We start from the raw sequence: 20155 nt of genomic DNA, 5'->3' as shown, positions 1-20155 counted from the left end.
GTTAATATACACCTGAAGGCTCACTTCTGCATAGAAACCAATGAGCTTCTAACCCCAGCTTGTTCAATCTTTGGTAATAAAACCTGGAAGCTCATTGGTTTCTATGCAGAAGAGAGCCTGATTTTGATCTTTCCAGCTTTAGTAAATAAACCCCATTGTGTACTTAAAAGTGGGGTATGCCTGTATTTCTCATTTTATTACATGGTACTACGGTTGTAAACTAAAGCCGCGTACACACGGGCGGACTGTCTGGCCTACTTAGTCCGCCGAAACACATTTCAGCAGACAGTCCGCTCGTGTGTGGGCTTCAGCGGACTTTTTCAGCGCGCAGTCTGGCGGTCTAAGTATTTCGGAATTTCCGTAATACAGTCCGTCGGACTCGCATTTCAGCGGACAATCCGCCCGTGTGTGTGCCAGTCCGCCGTACTTTTGAAATGAGCGGACTTTTCCCGCCCGGAGAAAAGTCCGCTCATTTCGAGCGGGTATCCAGGTAGGCGGGGCCCGCGACGGAATGCCAGTGCCGCGCTGCACGGCAACTTATATAGGGACAATGGGGCGGTGTCACATGGCTTTATGTCACATGGGTTGGTCACATGGTGACCCCACCCCCTTACGATGTCACAGTCCCCATGTGACATCAACCCATGTGACCAACCCATGTGACATAAAGCCATGTGACACCGCCCCATTGTCCCTATATAAGTGGCCGCGCAGTGCGTCCCTGGCATTCCGGCCGGAGAAATCGTCGAGGCAACATCTCCTGGAGAAGAAGAAGAAGAACGGAAGGCGGCGGCGACGGCGGCGACAGAAGAACCGAAGAGGGGGACAAGACCCCCGAAGTCGGGAGAAGAGGCCGGCAGCGAGGAAGAAAGCCGGACTCCTCCGCTAGCAAAAGAGCTACAAGAAGATAACGGAGGAGTCCAGCGAGAAGACCCACGAAGACGGAAGACCCCCGGAGCTGTGCAATAAAATATTGATTTATGCATTTCTGTTATGAACTGCATCCATGTATGTCCATTGATTTGTCTATACTTCGAGATTCTCTGATTACTATTATGAAAATATATTGAGTGTATATCCATATTTATATTATATTACTGTACTACTATTGTATGCATTCCGATCTTGGACAACCCCTAGTGGCTATTGATTATAAATTAAATCTAAATCATTTTATTCACATGTATTCATACATTGTTATTTTCAATTGACATGCTTCGTTTAAAGTCCCACTTGTTCCCCTTTTCTTTTTACATAATATACCCGGGATGGAAGCATGCCATTGCTATTTAGTACTGCAGCTAGGTCACTTATCTTTAAACTATATAATTTGGGTGGAAGACACCTGTTCCTTTGGTGACCATGCTGCACAATTACTTATTATCCTTATCCTTAGTAAATATTCGTCTGTATATATATCCCTATTCATTTATGATCCCAGTTTCGGGTATATAAACCTGCGGTTTGAAATTATTTATATATGTGTTTCCATCAGTTATTGAGAAATTTTTTTAATATTATTTTTTCCAGTTTTGTTTTTCCTGGAATTTATTTATCAATCAATTGAACATATGGGCTGTTTTTGCTGGGTATGTTGCAGTCATCCTTCCGGGGTTGCGATGCGCTCAGCTCCCTCCCTACCTCCCTTTGTGGATCACAGGGGGTGGTGGGGTTCGATCTCAGTGCATCGGCGCCATGCATAAAAGGGCCCCTCGAGTGGTGTCAATAGACACTGCAAGGTGGGAGTCTATTGTTTGTTTTTGTATTTTTTTTTTTTTTTTCTCTGTCTTTCCACCTGATGCTGCAGCCAAGATGGAGGGGCACCCACTGAGGTATGGATTATCCTCAGCTGTGAGTGTTCCCTCATCTCTTCACAGCTGCAAAAGACATCATGCATGACGCTGGCGGGGATCCGCCCAGGGCCTGGGGTATATGAGCTGGGACAGACAGACAGTTCACTCCTCCACTGTGCTCCACTAGGAAGAGATCACTCTTTAACTCTACATATGGGTAATAGCTTTATGCACTTTTATTTTTTTATTTTTTTATTTTTTTCTCTCCTTTTTGCACATACATTGTTTCATTCAGAGCACTGCACATATTTTTTTTTTTTTTTTTACACATTTGAATTGGATGATTTTGTATTTCCCCATCATCCATTTCCACTTATTTAACACATATTTAGTCTTCTCCTATTTCCCAATCATTCATGTATATCTTATTCACACACATTTTCAGCAATCAGCTATATTCATTCAACACGTTCAATCCAACACTCAGTGTCCTGCTTTTGGTTTTTTTTTTTTTTTTTGTTTGTTTTTTTGTGACCCGTCACACTTTTCTCTTTCGCAGATTTGGGTAACACACATATACATTTAGTACCTAGTGGACCTGTGTTGAGGATGTCTGTTTCCGTTCCCCCTGGCCTGCCCCCTGACATTGTTGGGGGATGGTCTGAACCCTGCCTCAACCCCGGATGAGACGGTTTTATCCCAGCTCTAACAGTTCCCATTGCTGGAAGTTCTGCCCAATCTTTGGGCTACTTTGTAAGTCACTTTATCAATCAAGTGGACCAATTTGATACTTTCTTTATTTAACTGAGGTTCCGCCTATATTAACATTTGTCATATTTATTTGCTTTTTTAGTAAAAACATGCATCCCACCCCTGATGACTGGCAAGAAGCCAAGAAACGCGTCGGGTTCTCAAACTAAGGATGCCTACCTAAGCTTATTTTAATCCTTGATAATATCAACTTTTGTCTTATTGAGTTTGCACTCGTTCATGTGATTTTATGATTTTTGATTTATGCATTTCTGTTATGAACTGCATCCATGTATGTCCATTGATTTGTCTATACTTCGAGATTCTCTGATTACTATTATGAAAATATATTGAGTGTATATCCATATTTATATTATATTACTGTACTACTATTGTATGCATTCCGATCTTGGACAACCCCTAGTGGCTATTGATTATAAATTAAATCTAAATCATTTTATTCACATGTATTCATACATTGTTATTTTCAATTGACATGCTTCGTTTAAAGTCCCACTTGTTCCCCTTTTCTTTTTACAAAATATTTTAACCCTGTGTTGTGTTTTTTTTGTACTTTTTTTCACAGGTGAATGGGTAGGGGTACATTGTACCCCATACTCATTCACATAGGGTGGGGGGCCGGTATCCGGGGGCCCCCTTATTAAAAGGGGCTCCCGGATTCCGATAAGCCCCCCGCCCGCAGACCCTGACAACCAACAACCAGGGTTGTTGGGAAGAGGCCCTTGTCCTCATCAACATGGGGACAAGGTGCTTTGGGGTGGGGGGGCCGCGCTGTGGGCAGCACAGTGGTGTAGTGGTTAGCACTCTCACCTAGCAGTAAGAAGGGTCGCTGGTTCAAATCCCAACCACGACACTACCTGCCTGGAGTTTGCATGTTCTCCCTGTGCCTGCGTGGGTTTCCTCCGGGTACTCCGGTTTCCTCCCACAATCCAAAGACATGCAGGTAGGCTAATTGGCTTCTGTCCAAAATTGGCCCTAGTATATGAATGGGGACCTTGGATTGTGGGCTCTTTGAGGGTAGGGACCGATGTGAGTGTGCAATGTACAGGGACAATTGTAGACACTCAGGTTGAACTGGATGGACTGGTGTCTTTATTCAACCTTACTAACTATGAAACTATGAAACTATGTTGAGGGCACGCGGTCTGGTACAGCTCAGGAGGGGGGGCGCTCGCTCGCCCCCCTTTCCTGGCCGGCCAGGTAGCGTGCTCGGACAAGGGTCTGTTGTGGACTTGGGGGGGACCCCCACGCCGATTTTTTTTGGCGTTGGGGTTCCCCTTTAAGTCCATACCAGGCGGCGGGGTCAGCGACGTCTCCTTCGCGGGCCCCGCCTACCTGGAGACGCGCTCGAAATGAGCGGACTTTCCTCCGCGTGTGTGGGCGAGTCCGTTCATTTCAAAAGTAGGGCGGATAGTATGGCGGACTTAGTCCGCCGTATTAGTCCGCTCAAAAAGTGCCGTGTGTGGGCAAGTCCGTTCATTCGAAAGTATGACGGACTGTCCGTCGGATTGTCTGACGGACTAAGTTGGCCAGACAGTCCGCCACGTGTGTACGCGGCTTAAGAGTAACAGCGTGCGGTTGTTTAAAGTTGAGTAATATCTCATCCCATACATCTATCTACTCAAGCCTCCATCCATGACCACTTTTAGTGGTGAAAGCCTGTTTGACCCATCTGTTAGTTCAGGGGTCCAGAGACTGAGGTGAACGGTTTGGCTAGCTGGTGGTGGAATCACAAATAAGTTGCATTTTACGAATACCTGTGAGCACTTTTAACCACCGCAGAGGAGATCGTTTTCGGTCTACTCTTCTTTTTCACATCAAAGGGAACTTTTTCAATATTTTAAGTTATGATTAACATGTCAGTTTGTTCTTTGTATTACTAGCGCTGCACTGTTATTCATTTCGTAAACAAGAAAAGACTCATGGTGCTCACTGTAACTAGTGTATATTAAAGGATAAAAATGATTGCACTTGCATGGTACAGAGAAGCAGATGGCAGAAATGCACACAATGAATAACATATGCATGGAGGAAATGCACACCGCCATGCTCCTGCAGACAGCTGACTGGGAGAGCAAACCTCAGTCGAACATTATCATCACCACAGAGACTCCACCTTATGTGTTACAGTACATCTGTAAAGACTTCAACTTCACCATAGACCTTTTTTTAAATAATGTACATAGGTGGGTAAGGTTAGCTTATAGCTGGAAGACAATTTGCATTTTACATATCAAAAGGGTCAGAGTAAGTTATCTACAGAAGTAAAATGTAGATTCGTGTAAACACTTGAAAATAACAGTAACAGTCCATGGGTGTTTTTTTTTTTATTCAATTTGGTAAGAATGCAATGTGGCCAATATTTAATGATGATATGAAAACGGGCCTTAATTAATTATAAATATTTGTTTATGGTAAATAGCATTTTTCAAACGGCGAACTTGTTTACCCACTTAAGGGTAGTTAAGAATGTGATTTGCCTTAACCACCTCAATACAGTGCAGTTACACCCCCTTCCTGACCAGACCAATTTTCAGCTTTCAGCGCTCTGACAGTTTGAATGTCAATTACTCAGTCATCCTACACTGTATCCATATGAAACTTGCGTCCTTTTTTCCACACAAATAGAGCTTTCTTTTAGTGGTATTTAATCACTAGTGGGTTTTTTATTTTTTGTGCTATAAATAAAATAAAACGTAAATTTTGTGAAAATAATGCCTTTTTCTTTGTTTCTGTCATAAATTTTTGCTAATTAGTAATTTTTCTTCATAAATTTTGGCCAAAATTTATACTGCTACATATCTTTGGTAAAAATAACCCACATTAGTATATATTATTTGGTCTTTGTGAAAGTTATAGAGTCTACAAACTATGGTGCCAATCACTGAAAATTGATCACTTCTGATCAGGCCTTCAGTACATGAGGTGTATCTCATTTCCTGAGACACTAACAAGTCAGGAAAGTACAAATACCCCCCAAATGACCCCTTTTTACAAAGTAGACATCCCAAGGTATTAAGTAAGTAGCATGGTGAGTTTTTTTAAGTTGTCATTTTTTCCCACAATTCTTTGAAAAATGAAGATTTTTTATTTTTTTTTATTTTGTTTTATTTTTTTTTACTAAATTGTCATATTATCAGGTTATTTCTCACACACAGCATATGCATACAACAAATTACACCCCAAAATACATTCTGCTACTCTTCCCGAGTACGGCGATGCCACATGTGTAGGACTTTTACACAGCCTGGCCACATACAGAGCACTAACATTGATGTAGTACCTTCAGACGTTCTACGAGCAAAAATTACGCATCTCATTTCTCAACCACCTATTACACTTTTGAAGGCCCTGGAGTACCAGGACAATGGAATTTCCCATAAAATTACCCCATTTTGGAAAGCAAACACCCCAACGTATATTCTGTGAGGCATAATGAGTCTTTTGAACGGTTCATTTTTTTCCAGAAGTTTTTGGAATATGTGGAAAAAAATTAAAACGCATTTTTTTTTTACACAAAATTGTCAATTTATAAGATATTTCTAACACATAACATGTATATAGCAAAAATTACACCCCAAAATACATTCTGCTACTCCTCCCGAGTATGGTGATACCACATGTGTAGGACTTTTACACAGCCTGGCCACATAGAGAGGCCGAACATTGAAGTAGTACGTTCAGGCGTTCTAGGAGCATAAATGACACATCTCATTTCATTCCTACCTATCACACTTTTGAAGGTCCTGGACCACCAGGACAGTGAAATTACCCACAAAATGACCCCATTTTGGAAAGCAAACACCCCAACGTATATTCTATGAGACATGGGCTGGAGATAGGTACTCGGGTACTCTGATGGCCTGGTGACAGGTACTCGGGTACTCTGATGGCCTGGTGACAGGTACTCGGGTACTCTGATGGTCTGGTGACAAGGTACTCGGGTACTCTGATGGTCTGGTGACAGGTACTCAGGTACTCTGATGGTCTGGTGACAGGTACTCGGGTACTCTGATGGTCTGGTGACAGGTACTCGGGTACTCTGATGGTCTGGTGGCAGGTACTCGGGTACTCTGATGGCCTGGTGGCAGGTACTCCGGTACTCTGATGGCCTGGTGACAGGTACTCGGGTACTCTGATGGCCTGGTGACAGGTACTCGGGTACTCTGATGGCCTGGTGACAGGTACTCGGGTACTCTGATGGCCTGGTGACAGGTACTCGGGTACTCGGATGGCCTGGTGACAGGTACTCGGGTACTCTGATGGCCTGGTGACAGGTACTCGGGTACTCTGATGGCCTGGTGACAGGTACTCTGATGGTTTGGTGACTGGTATTTGGGTACTCTGAAGGGCGGTGACAGGTACTCATATGGACTGTGACAGGTACTCGGGTACTCAGATGGACTGTGACAGGTACTCGGGTACTCAGATGGACTGTGACAGGTACTCGGGTACCCTGATGGACTGTGACAGGTACTCGGTACTCTAATGGACTGTGACAGGTACTCGGTACTCTAATGGACTGTGACAGGTACTCGGGTACTCTAATGGACTGTGACAGGTACTCCGTACTCTAATGGACTGTGACAGGTACTCGTGTACCCTGATGGACTGTGACAGGTACTCGGTACTCTAATGGACTGTGACAGGTACTCGGTACTCTAATGGACTGTGACAGGTACTCGGGTACTCTGATGGGCCGTGACAGGTACTCGGGTACCCTGATGGGCCGTGACAGGTACTCGGGTACCCTGATGTGCCGTGACAGGTACTCGGGTACTCTGATGTGCCGTGACAGGTACTCGGGTACTCTGATGGGCTGTGACAGGTACTCGGGTACCCTGATGGGCCGTGACAGGTACTCGGGTACTCTGATGGGCCGTGACAGGTACTCGGGTACCCTGATGTGCCGTGACAGGTACTCGGGTACTCTGATGTGCCGTGACAGGTACTCGGGTACTCTGATGTGCCGTGACAGGTACTCGGGTACTCTGATGTGCCGTGACAGGTACTCGGGTACTCTGATGGGCTGTGACAGGTACTCAGGTACTCTGATGGGCTGTGACAGGTACTCGGGTACTCTGATGGGCTGACAGGTACTCTGATGGGCTGTGACAGGTACTCGGGTACTCTGATGTGCTGTGACAGGTACTCAAATACTCTGATGGACTGTGACAGGTACTCTGATGGACTGTGATTGACAGGTACTATGAGGGGTGGTGACAGGTCCTCTTTATTGGGGGGGGGGCAATCAGTATGATTGGTGTACACTGTATGCGGTAACGAGATGTTACCGCAATCTCCTCCTCACACACGATCGGTGTGTGAGGAGGAGAACCCGGTAACATCCCGTTACCGCAGTTTGTTTACATTTTTGTGATCGGCTGTGAAAGGATCACAGCCGATCACGTGGGTAAACAGCCGGCCAATGGCTGTTTACCAGCGTCGGTGACGAGCAGTGTTCCCGGGGAACACGCCGCCACCGACGTGCACACGCAGCGCGCTCGCGATCGCGCGCATGCGCCGTGCACGTTCGGGGTGTGACCATCTGTGATCGGCCGTGACTTCATCACGGCCGATCACGTGGTAAACAGCCATAACGAATGGCTGTTCACCCCCTTCGGTGGCGAGCGGTGTCTCCGTGACACGCCGCCACCGAAGAAACAGGGATGCGCGCACGATCGCGCGCATTCCCTGTTTAAACGGGAGGCCGTCATATGACGGCCTCCCGCCACAATAGGTGCGCCGCCTGGCCGTCATTTGACGGCCGGTGGTCAGCAACTAGTTAAACAATGCAGGCAATCTCTGATCAAATTTATTTGAAACTTACACCTGTAGCTGTCCGAGGCCAGGAGGCATGATTTGTCACACATTAGATCAAAGGTCCGGCTAGTAAAGCAAGAAATATTTTGATTGCTGGCACACAGTAGTATGGAAGCACAGGCCTATTAGATATTATACATCATTGCATGCATGGAAGATACCTAGATGCATAATATAGATTGGACATATTATGCTGGAAGGTGTAGTGCATGGGTGCTCAACCTGTGGCCTTCCACTATTGTGGAACTACAAGTCCCATGGGGCATTGCAAGCCACTGACAGTTACAAGCTTGACTCCCAAAGGCAGAGGCATGATGGGAATTGTAGTTCCGCAATAGCTGGAGGGCCACAAGTTGAGCACCCATGGTGTAGTGTCTCTATGCTCACTATGACATAAATAAAGAAAGGGACTTTGAAGGCTGCTGTTTATTGTATTATTCACAAGTGGTCTGCTCAATTTTGCCATCTGTTGCAAGTACTCTGTAGACTGTGTATGGAATATGGAATCTAATACATTTTTCTTTTTGGATGAACCAAGTTGCTGCGGGAATAATTCACTTTTTGGATAGAGGAGTTTTGCATTCCATATTGGCTAGCAAACTCTTGCCTCGACAACAATAATAATTATCACTCCTCAACCCTTCTATATCATAACACTCTTCTCTTCTGTTAGCCCAAAATCAAGATCATTTAATAAGCCAAAGAGAGATTCTACTGACCAGCTGAGAAGTTTTGGTTGGATAATGAACCTCAAGATGAGCCAGCTTGAGCAGACTCATTGAATCTTATGTCTGGGGGGCACAGTTCAACACTTGGATGGCCATGGTATCTCTTCCTCTTCAGAAGCTACCAAGTATCAAGGAGAAACGTCACAGGGTGATAGACTCATCAGTTATGTCTGCTCCCAACGTATGAGTTTTCTAGAAACTGTGACTTTGTGCATTCCTATGCTGCCCTTGGCACACTGACATCTCAGGATGTTCCAGAGGGGCTTCCTTGCACAGTGGAGAAAGCAACACTTGAGCCAAATAAAATGATTTACCCTCAGATGCACAGAAGTCTTTGGTAATGGACATGTCACTAAACTCTTTCTTGGTCTTGCCCGTTAAGACCATTAACTGTCTTGCCTAACATTTGGGGTTGCCCGGTTACTCTGCATATTTCATGGACAGTGCATGCAATAGTGTCTGGAAACCATTTTGCAAAGTGACAAGCTGGTCATCGCAACAGACTTTTCTTAGGCACTACAGGAACTTTGGCTGAAAGACAATTTAGCTTCTATGCAAAGTTTGACTATGCACCATAGCCCTCCCTATTTAGCAATTCGCACAGAGAAAACAAAATTGTATCAGATACTTACTGTCATTTTCCTTACTGAAACCAATACATGGCAGTATACCAACCCTGTCTCGGTCTAGAATACGGGTGCCCAACCGCTGGCCTGTGGGCCCCTCTTACGTGGCCCTCCATGTCTTGCCCAGAGATGGCATGTCGGCAAGCCCAGATCGCGGGTTCCAGACCCGGCATCTCCAAGGATTAGAAGAACGGAGTCGCTGCTAGAGGAAGCAGGGCCGATGCTTCCTGTATAGCGCCGGCTCCTTCACAGGTGGAGTGATACCAAATGTATGCCTGTGACAGGAAGCATCGATTCTGCTCTCTACTGCAGCTGTATGCTTCTGTCACACTAATGCTTGGGGATGGCAGGTCGGGACACTGGAACCCGCAATCTGGGACAGCAGTGATCAGTACCAATACCAGTCATCAGTACCAGCCAGCAGTACCAGACAGCAGTACCAGTCATCAGCCAGCAGTACCAGTACCAGTAATCAGTACCAGCCAGCAGTACCCGCCATCAGTACCAGTACCAGCCAGCAGTAACTGCCAGCAGTTCCAGTACCCACCAGTAGTACCAGTACCAGCCAGCAGTATCCACCAGCAGTACTAGTACCCACCAGTAGTACCAGTACCAGCCAGCAGTACCAGTACCCACCAGTCATACCAGTACCAGCCAGCAATACCAGTAACCACCAGCAGTACCAGTGCCAGCCAACAGTACCATTACCCGCCAGTCTTACCACTACAAGCCAGCAGTACTAGCCAGCAGTACCAATACCAGCCAGCAGTATCCGCCAGCAGTACCAGTACTTGCCAATAGTACCAGTACCAGTCAGCAGTACCAGTACCAGCCAGCAGTACTAGCCAGCAGTACCAGTATCTGCACCCGCCAGTTGTACCACTACCAGCCAGAAGTACCAGCCAGGAGTACAAGTACCAGTCAGCGGAACCTGCCAGCCATACCAGTACCTACCAGTAGTACCGGTACCAGTCAGCAGTACCTGCCAGTATTACCAGTACCCACTAGCAGTGCCAGTACCAGCCAGCAGTACCAGCCAGCAGTACCTGCCAGCAGTATAAGCCAGAAGTACCCAACAGAGAAAGAAAATTCCTGCTTCTGCTGGAGAAGTGGATGGATTGATGAACCGCTACATTCGCTTGTCATCAAAGTATTTCTTTAAGGTGCCCTACTCAAAGATTCTTCCAAAATGGACTTCGGCTCCGGGGAGGAGCTTAATCAGGCAGTCATAGGACCTGTGTGGGGGGAGAGTTTCTACTCCCTTTTTACTGAACACATCCAAGGAGTTATTATATGCCACCGGAATAGATTGGCGGGTTTCAGCATCAGAGTCCAGACATAGAAGGGATGGTGCAGAACAAATGACTTCCTGTAAACAGTGTTGAGGGCAGTAGGAAGAATGGTAACTAATTTCTCCTGTGGCCCAATTAATTTGTGGGTTATGGGTCTGTAACCAGGGCATGCCAAGGCTAATGGGTAACAGGGGGAATGCGATGACATCCAAACACAACAGTTCCTGATGGTTATTGGCAATGGTGGTGGATAATGAGACAGTTTCTTGCATGACTAGTACTGATTTGATAGAAGACCCATCAGCTAAATGTACAGAAAGTCCCTGAGCCCTGGGTCGCAGCAGGATCTGGTGCCTAGTGGCAAAGGACAAGTCCATAAAGCAGCTGTAGGCTTCAGAATCAATTATGGCAGTGACCTAGGTATTCCCTCTTGGAAGCTGTAAAAGAATGTGAAGAACCAGATGAGAAAGATTGCTTGGTAAAGCAGGTGTGTGATCAGAAGTGATGGTTAGACACTTATGAGGCTTTGCTGGGCATGATCTCACATAGTGTCTAGGTTCCCCACTATAGACAGAGGTTATTGGATAGATGAAAAACAAAGACAGAACATACCATAGCTCAACTTACCAACCAGTCTGCTAACTGACCAAATTAACCTGTCCAACAGTCTGTGTTAAAAACAGGGGTTTAGTTAGCACACATTTGCATTTGGTAAGTTGAGCTATGGTATGTTCTGTCTTTGTTTTTCATGTGTCTGCCCTTCCATGTGCTCCTTGCTGTGAAGGCCAATTATAGGTGGGGGCAAGGACCTTTTGGATGTTACAGGTTATTGGATAGACAGATTATTGAGAGCACCTAGGATTTGAGGAATGCCAACTCAGGCCAGTTCATCTTTCAGGGGTTCAGAAAGGCCCATACGAAACTTGTATCGCAGGGCAGCATTGTTCCAGTTAGTGTCAGAACTCCAGCGACTGAATTCAGATATAGTCCCCGGCCACTCTACGACCTTGCTGGACTAGGCAGAGCTGCTTCTACAGTGGCAATTTGTTGAGGATTCTCATAGAGCTGAGACATGGCGTGGAAGAAAGTAGTCAAGTTAGTGAGGGATGCATCTTTCTATTCCAGCAGACGGTGGACCCAGGACTGAGTTTTTCCTTGTAGCAGAGAGATAACAAAGTCCAATTTAGCAGTTACAACCCCACTGGAGGGGTTGCAACCACACTGGAGGGGTTGCAACCACACTAGAGACATTTCCAAAATGGAAATGTATTGGGTTTTTGAGCTTAAGTCCTACTCTCCTCTTGGCCACAACATCGACTGAGATGTCTACTGTTTTAGTGACAACAGTTATGCCCTGTACACACGGTCGGACATTCTGACGACTAAATCCGTCTGATTTTTTCTGACAGATTTTGGCCCAAACTGGTCTTGCATACACACGGTCGTACAAAGTTGTCAGAAAATCCGATCATTCAGATCGCTTCAAAGACATTGTGGTAGGTTAATTGGCTTCTGTCCAAAAATTGGCCCTAGTATATGAATGAAGACCTTGGATTGTGGGCTCCTTGAGGGTAGGGACCGATGTGAGTGTGCAATGTACAGGGATAGGGACAATTGTAGACACTCACTCAGGGTGAACTGGATGGACTGGTGTCTTTATTCAACCTTACTAACTAATACTAACTACTACTACTAACGAGGTGATGTAAACCACGTACGACAGGACTATAAAGAGGCCAGTAGCCAATAGCTTTTTGTCTCGTAATTTATTCTGAGCGTGCGTGGCACTTCGTGCATCAGAATTGTATACACACGATCTGAATTTAAATGATCGGATTTTGTTTTCGGAAAATTTTAGATCCAGATCTCAAACTTTGTGTGTCGGAAATTCCAATGGAAAAAGTCAGATGGAGCCCACACACGATCGGAATTTCCGACAACACAGTTCAATCACACATTTTCCGTCGGAAAGTTTGACCGTGTGTACAGGGCATAAGAGGTTGTTTCCATTAGTTTTCAGTCTCCTTTTATCATTATGATTATTATTTATATCTGATATTTTCAGGTTTTTTTTCTATTACCATGTGAGACTTATATTCATAAATTTGATCATCTCCTTTTGGGGGCTGCATTTATGTGTTTGTTATCATTATATTTTAGATATTTATGATTATGTTATCTACCCTGGTATATACAGTATCTCACAAAAGTGAGTACACACCTCCCATTTTTGTAAACATTTTATTATATCTTTTCAGGTGACAACAATAAAGAAATTACACTTTGCTACAATGTAAAGTAGTGAGTGTACAGCTTGTATAACAGTGTACATTTACTGTTCCCTCAAAATAACTCAACACACAGCCATTGCTGTCTAAACGGCTTGCAACAAAAGTGAGTACACCGCTAAGTGGAAATGTCCAAATTGGGCCCAATTAGCCATTTTAGCTCCCCAGGGTCATAAGACTCATTAGTGTTGCAAGGTCTCAGGTGTGAATGGGGAGCAGGTGTGTTAAATCTGGTGTTATCGCTCTCACTAACTGGAAGTTCAATATGGCACCCCATGCCAAAGAACTCTCTGAGGATCTGAAAAAAGAATTGTTGCTCTACATAAAGATGGCCTAGGCTATACGAAGATTGCCAAGACCCTGAAACTGAGCTGCAGCATGGTGGCCAAGACTATACAGTGGTTTAACAGGACAGGTTCCACTCAGAACAGGCCTCACCATGATCGACCAAAGAAGTTGAGTGCACATACTCAGCGTCATATCCAGAGTTTTTTTTTTGGAAATAGACGTATGAGTGCTGCCAGCATTTTTGCAGAGGTTGAAGAGGAGGGGGGTCAGCCTGTCAGTGCTCAGACCATATACCACACACTGCATCAAATTGGTCTGCATGGCTATCGTTCCAAAAGGAAGCCTCTTCTAAAGATGATGCACAAGAAAGCCAGTTTGCTGAAGACAAGCAGATTAAGGACATGGATTACTGGAACCATTCCCTGTGGTCTGAGATCAAGATAAACTTATTTGGTTTAGACGGTGTCAAGCGTGTGTGGAGGCAACCAGGTGAGGAGTACATAGACAAGTGTGTCGTGCCTACAGTCAAGCATGGTGGTGGGAATGTCTTGGTCTGAGGCTGGGGCTGCATGAGTGCTGTCGGCACTAGGGAGCAACAGTTTATTGAGGGAACCATAAATGCCAACATGCACTGTGTCAGACTGAAGTAGCACATGATCCCCTCCCTTCGGAGACTGGGCCGCAGGGCAATATTCAAACATAATAACAACCCCAAACACACCTCCAAGATGACCACTGTCTTGCTAAAGAAGCAGAGGGTTAAGGTGATGGACTGACCAAGCATGTCTCCAGACTTAAACCCTATTGAGCATCTGTGGGGCATCCTCAAATGGAAGGTGGAGGAGCGCAAGCTCTCTAACATCCACCAGCTTTCTAATGTCGCCATGGAGGAGTGGAAGTGGACTCCAGTGGCAACCTGTGAAGCTCTGGTGAACTGCATGCCCAAGAGGGTTAAGGCAGTGCCGAAAAATAATGGTGACCCCTCAAAATATTAACTTTGGGCCCAATTTGGACATTTTAATTTAGGGGTGTGCTTACTTTTATTGCCAGCACTTTAGACATTAATGGCTGTGGGTTGAGTTATTTTGAGGGAACAGCAAATTTACACTATTATACAAGCTGTACACTCACTACTTTACATTGTAGCAAAGTGTAATTTCTTCAGATATCACATGAAAAGGTGTAAAATATTTACAAAAATGTGAGGGGTGTATCCACTTTTGTGAGATGCTATTTGTATAATTTGTTCTGTTTAGATACATATTTTTATATATGTAAATTTTGGTGATTTCTACATTTGAGGAACCCTTTTATCATTGTTACTCTTTATAAAAGAGAAAAAAACTTTTTGGGGGCTTTTTTTGTGTTGCATGTCACCCTTTTTACTATAGATGGAGCCATACTTATTATTTAGTCACTTAACCATCATGGTGTAATTTTCACTGTATTTCAATCATGTGGAATTATGCCATTCATTTTTTTCATGCGTTTTTATCCTTCTTGAGTTTTTTTCTTTAGCTATATGAAGGTTAATTACTTATTGTCCCACAATATTATGGCTACTAGTCATATGGCCTTGAAAATGGTGCAAATGTATTCCTCCATTGTCTATGAGAAAATGACGACCTTTCGTTTTTTTTATACTATTTGCAAATTGGCACCAAACTAATAATGAAGTGGCGTTATTTCCTGGTGCTCCACAATAATATAGCCTTCAATCACTGGACCTTAAAAACGGTGCTTGATTGTACTATATACAATGGTCCATATGAAAATGGCAACCGTTAGTTGTTTCTAGATCACTTACAAAATCGTGTTGGTGTCAGGGCTGGGCTCAGCTCTCCTTCGCAAAGCTGGTCGCTCAGCTACTGGCTAATTGCCAGCTCCTATCTCTCCACAGTGACTCACCTGTTGATGATATCCTGCTCAGTCCTGCCTACTCAAGCCGTCCAGTCCAGATGATCTCTGCCTTCACCTTGGTCACATCTCTAGAGACGCTCTCCTGTGTTCCTGTTAAAGACTTACTTGGCTGACATTCCTCCTGGCTCTAGATCCTGCTTGGTGTTCTAATATGCTCATCTCTGGCTCCCTGACATATTGGCCTGTCTGACTATATCCATTCCTGAACTCTGGCTATGTTTTGACTACGTTTATGCTGTTTACCTTTTTTATTACTATTAAGCAAGTGTGATTTAACTGTACTTTGTCTCAGTCTGATTAATGGTTTCTGACAGTAAGCGAAGGCCATGAATTCAGAAAATGCAGTCAATCCACTTGTTGGTAATATTTTTCCCAGATTGGATGAGCAGGATCCCCACAACTTTTTCTACATTAAACCTCATTTGCCATGTAGTTGCCCACCCCATTAATTTGTGCAGATCTTCTTGCAAGGTTTCCTACAGAGAAGTTATTGCCCTACTTAGCTTAGTCTTGTCCACAAATACAGAGATTGAACTATTTACCCAACCCTTCAGGTTGTTTATGAACAAAATAAATAGGTTTGGTCCCAGCACAGAACCCTGGGGGACCCCACTACCCACCTCTGACCATTCCGAATACTCCCCATTTATCACTACCCTCTGAACTTGCCCCTGTAGACAGTTTTCAATCCATGTACTCACCCTATGATCCATGCCAATGGACCTTACTTTGTACAGTAAATGTTTATGGGGAATTGTATCAAATGCTTTTGCAAAATCCAGATACACCACGTCTATGGGCCTTACTTTATCTAGATGGCAGCTCACCTCCTCATAGACGGTTAATAGATTGGTTTGGCAAGAACGATTCTTCATTAATCAATGCTGATTACTGCTAATGATACCGTTGTCATTACTAAAATCTTGTATATAGTCCCTTATCATCCCCTCCAAGAGCTTGCATACAATTGATTAGGCTAACTAGTCTGTAATTCCCAGGGATGTATCTTAGCCCTTTTTTTAAATGTTGCTGCTACATTGGGTTTTCACCAATCAGCTGGTACCATTCCAGTCAGTAGACTGTTCGTAAAAATTAGGAACAATGGTCTGGCAATTACTTGACTAAGTTCCTTAAGGACCCTCAGGTGCAAACCATCTAGGCCTAGTGAGCTGATGTTAGGTTTTTCAAGTCTAATTCTAATTCTGTCCTTTGTTAGCCATGAGGGTGCTTCCCATGACATGTCATGAGGATAAACATTGCAGTTTTGGTTACTGAAGCCCCCCGATTCCCTCATGAAGACTGAGGAGAAGAATAAATTCAATACCTTCGCCATCTCTCCATCCTTAGAAACCAGATTGCCTTCATCATTCTTTATGGGACCAATATGATCTGACCTCCTTTTCTTACTATTTATTAGACATGTGCAGAGTGAAATATTTTGTTTCGGAATTTTGTTTTCGTCCGAAAAATACATTTATTTAGTTACTCCCGAAATTCATTTTTATTTATTTTGTTTTTGTTCAAAATTTGCATTCGTCCGAAAATCCACATGAATTATGGTCGAATCTGTCTTTGAAGGCTTATGGTGTCTGTCGAATGTATAAAGAAGATTAGACGGAGCTAGTATATATATATATATATATATATATAACATACTTTGTGTGAACTTTAGAACCCTATTAAAGTCTATGGGACTCCAACGTTCAAAATCTAAAGTGCTAATTTTAAAAGCTAATATGCAAGTTACTGTCCTAAAAAGTGTCTGGGGACCTGGGTCCTGCCCCAGGGGACATTTATCAATGCAAAAAAAAGTTTTAAAAACTGCAGTTTTTTCGGGAGCAGTGATTTTAATAATGATTAAAGTGAAACAATAAAAGTGTAATATTCCTTTAAAATTCGTACCTGGGGGTGTCTATAGTGTGCCTGTGAAGGGGCGCATGTTTCCCGTGCTTAGAACTGTCCCTGCGCTAAGTGTAATTTCTGCAGGAAAAAAAGTCCTTTAAAATCACTCGCGGATATAATGAATTGTCAGCTCCCGTAATACAGAGAACACTCATTGAAAGTCATTGATTAAAAAAATAAAAAAAAAATAAAATAAAAAGCGTGGGGTTCCCCCAAATTCAATTACCAGGCCCTTCAGGTCTGGTATGGATATTAAGGGGAGCCCTGCGTCAAATTAAAAAAAAAATTGACGTGGGCTTCCCCCTAAATATCCATACCAGACCCTTTATCCGAGCACGCAACCTGGCAGGCCGCAGGAAAAGAGGGGGGGATGAGAGAGCGCTCCCCCTCCTGAACCGTACCAGGCCACATACCCTCAACATTGGGAGGATGCTTTGGGGTCCCCCCAAAGCACCATGTCCCCATGTTGATTGGGACACGGGCCTCATCCCCACAACCCTGGTCGGTGGTTGTGGGGGTCTGCGGGCGGGGGGCTTATCAGAATCTGGAAGTCCCCTTTAACAAGGGGACCCCCATATCCCGGCCCCCTCCCCTGTTTGAAATGGTAAGGGGGTACAAAAGTACCCCTACCATTTCACAAAGAAAGTGTAAAAAAATAGTTAAATAAGACAAACACACTTTTGAAAAAGTCCTTTATTAAAAATAAAAAAAAATAAAAAAAAGATTCCAGCGGTGGTAATCCACTCTTGCTATCCAGCGACGGATAATTATTAAAATCACTGCTCCAAAGAAAACGGTTTTTTAAAAAAAAATTTGCATTGATAAATGTTCCCTGGGGCAGGACCCAGGTCCCCAGACACTTTTTAGGACAGTAACTTGCATATTAGCCTTTAAAATTAGCACTTTAGAATCTTTTCTCTCTGTCAAATCTTTTCTCTCTATGTCGAATAGTTTCTCTCTGTCGAATATTTTCTCTATATAATCTTGGACTAATAGAGGTAAGGTTAGGCACATTCAACCAAAGGTTCTATAGACACAGATTGTTATTGTCAGAGCCACGTCAAATCTCCTATTCTATATTGAACTGTTGTAACAATGAAAACGAAAATAAAGCATTCATTTATGTCGGATCATTTGTTTTTCGGATTCTGCACTTTCGTTATCTTTTGTCAAAACGAAAACGAAAATACCTGAAATTCGGACGAAAATGCATTCGGGCGAAAACGAATGCACATGTCTACTATTTATGTACTTAGAGAATTTATTTATCCTGTCTGCTTGTTTGTTTATATATCAATCAAGTCTCATTGACAGTTCACTTTGTTGAATCCAGCACATGCCTGCATAATCATTATGTGGAAGCCAGTTGAAAGCCCAATTATGTATCTCTGGTTTGCCAAAATCAATGGAATTCAATGAATGGAAGGTCTCCCTTAATAATAATAAATTTCTATATATACTTGGTATCTATGAATGACCTTCGCCTACTCATCCACCTACAAGGGTACGCTGACTCCCTTTGGTCCCATTCAGGATGGCTGGTAGAGGTTAATTATAATACCTGCCCATCCCAGCTTAATAAACTTATCTATTACCTGAACATGATACATAATACCCTCCAGGGAGACCTCTCCTCTAGGCCCCTACAATACCTACAAATGATCACACTCCTGATGCTTCCTTACAGTAGGGTATATACTATGGGTATGTTGCTGGTTGCCTATAAGGCTAAAATGCATCATGGAGACTTATCCAAGGTGCGAGCAACAACAGGATGCTACTAGGTAGTGCGGGGATCAACCCAGTGATGTGTGTAGGCCAGCTCCAAAGTTAACAAAAGTGAAGCACAACCTAGGTTGAAGAGTAGGTGCCTGGTTCAAGCAACATGTTCGCATCGCCAGGTGGATAATAAAAGCGAACATTTAGTTACCGGTAAAACCTTGTACGTGGGCTCATATAGTTACATAAACCCTCTGTCAGAAACCATTAAATCAGACCGAGACAGAAGTACAGTTAAATTACACTTGTTTACTAATAAAAGTAAAAAGAACAAATGTAGTCAAAACATAGCCAAAGTTCAGTAACCGGAATGGATAGTCAGCCAAGCCAGAAGTCAGGGATCAAAGTAGTGGAACAAGCAGAATCTGGAGCCAGAAGGGATGTCAGCAAAGTCAGTCTTTAAACAGGAACGCAGGAGATAGTTTCTTGTGATATGACCAAGGCGAAGGCAGGGCTCCTCTGAACTGAACAGCTTAAGTAGGCAGGACTGATGAGCAGGATCATCAACAGCTGAGTAACTGTGGAGAGAGATGTGAGGTGGCAATTAGCTGACAGCTGTACGGCCAAATCAGAGAAGGAAGGGCTGAGCCCAGCCCTGACATCCTCTATACATATGAGTTCTCGGAGCCGAAACTAGTATCAAAGATAGGAAGGATAGGGTAGGGAAGAATAGAACAATTATTGCCTAGACCCAACCTAACATGGCCAGGAAGGCAAGGTGAAAATATGAGAAGGTGTTTCTCCAAGAAATCATAAAACCACTCGTCTTAATGAAGACCAGGGCTAAGGACAGTATTGTAGTGGTTTTGCACAGAGCAGCCCAGATCCTCCACTTCTCGGGTCCCTCTTTGGTGCTCCTGGCCCCTCCCTCCTGTTGAGTGCCCCCACAGCAAGTAGCATGCTATGAGGGCACCCAAGCTGAGCTGCAGCTCCTTGTATCCATTC

General features: G+C 44.0%; 1 long non-coding RNA gene across 1 annotated transcript; it reads left to right on the top strand.

Annotated features, from left to right (window-relative positions):
- Window positions 1–2246: 2246 nt before the first annotated feature.
- Window positions 2247–3007, top strand: LOC143990102 (uncharacterized). The gene is made up of 2 exons (XR_013277158.1): window positions 2247–2546; window positions 2647–3007. It is a non-coding gene; the product is annotated as an uncharacterized LOC143990102 (long non-coding RNA).
- Window positions 3008–20155: the final 17148 nt, after the last annotated feature.

The sequence above is a fragment of the Lithobates pipiens genome, unplaced genomic scaffold (assembly GCF_037356315.1).
Source record: "Lithobates pipiens isolate NorthernLeopardFrog02 unplaced genomic scaffold, aLitPip1_a1.2 Scaffold_18, whole genome shotgun sequence".
Lineage (NCBI taxonomy): Eukaryota > Metazoa > Chordata > Amphibia > Anura > Ranidae > Lithobates > Lithobates pipiens.
The sequence above is the reverse complement of the archived record's forward strand: the minus strand, read 5'-3'. Positions and strand labels throughout refer to the sequence as shown.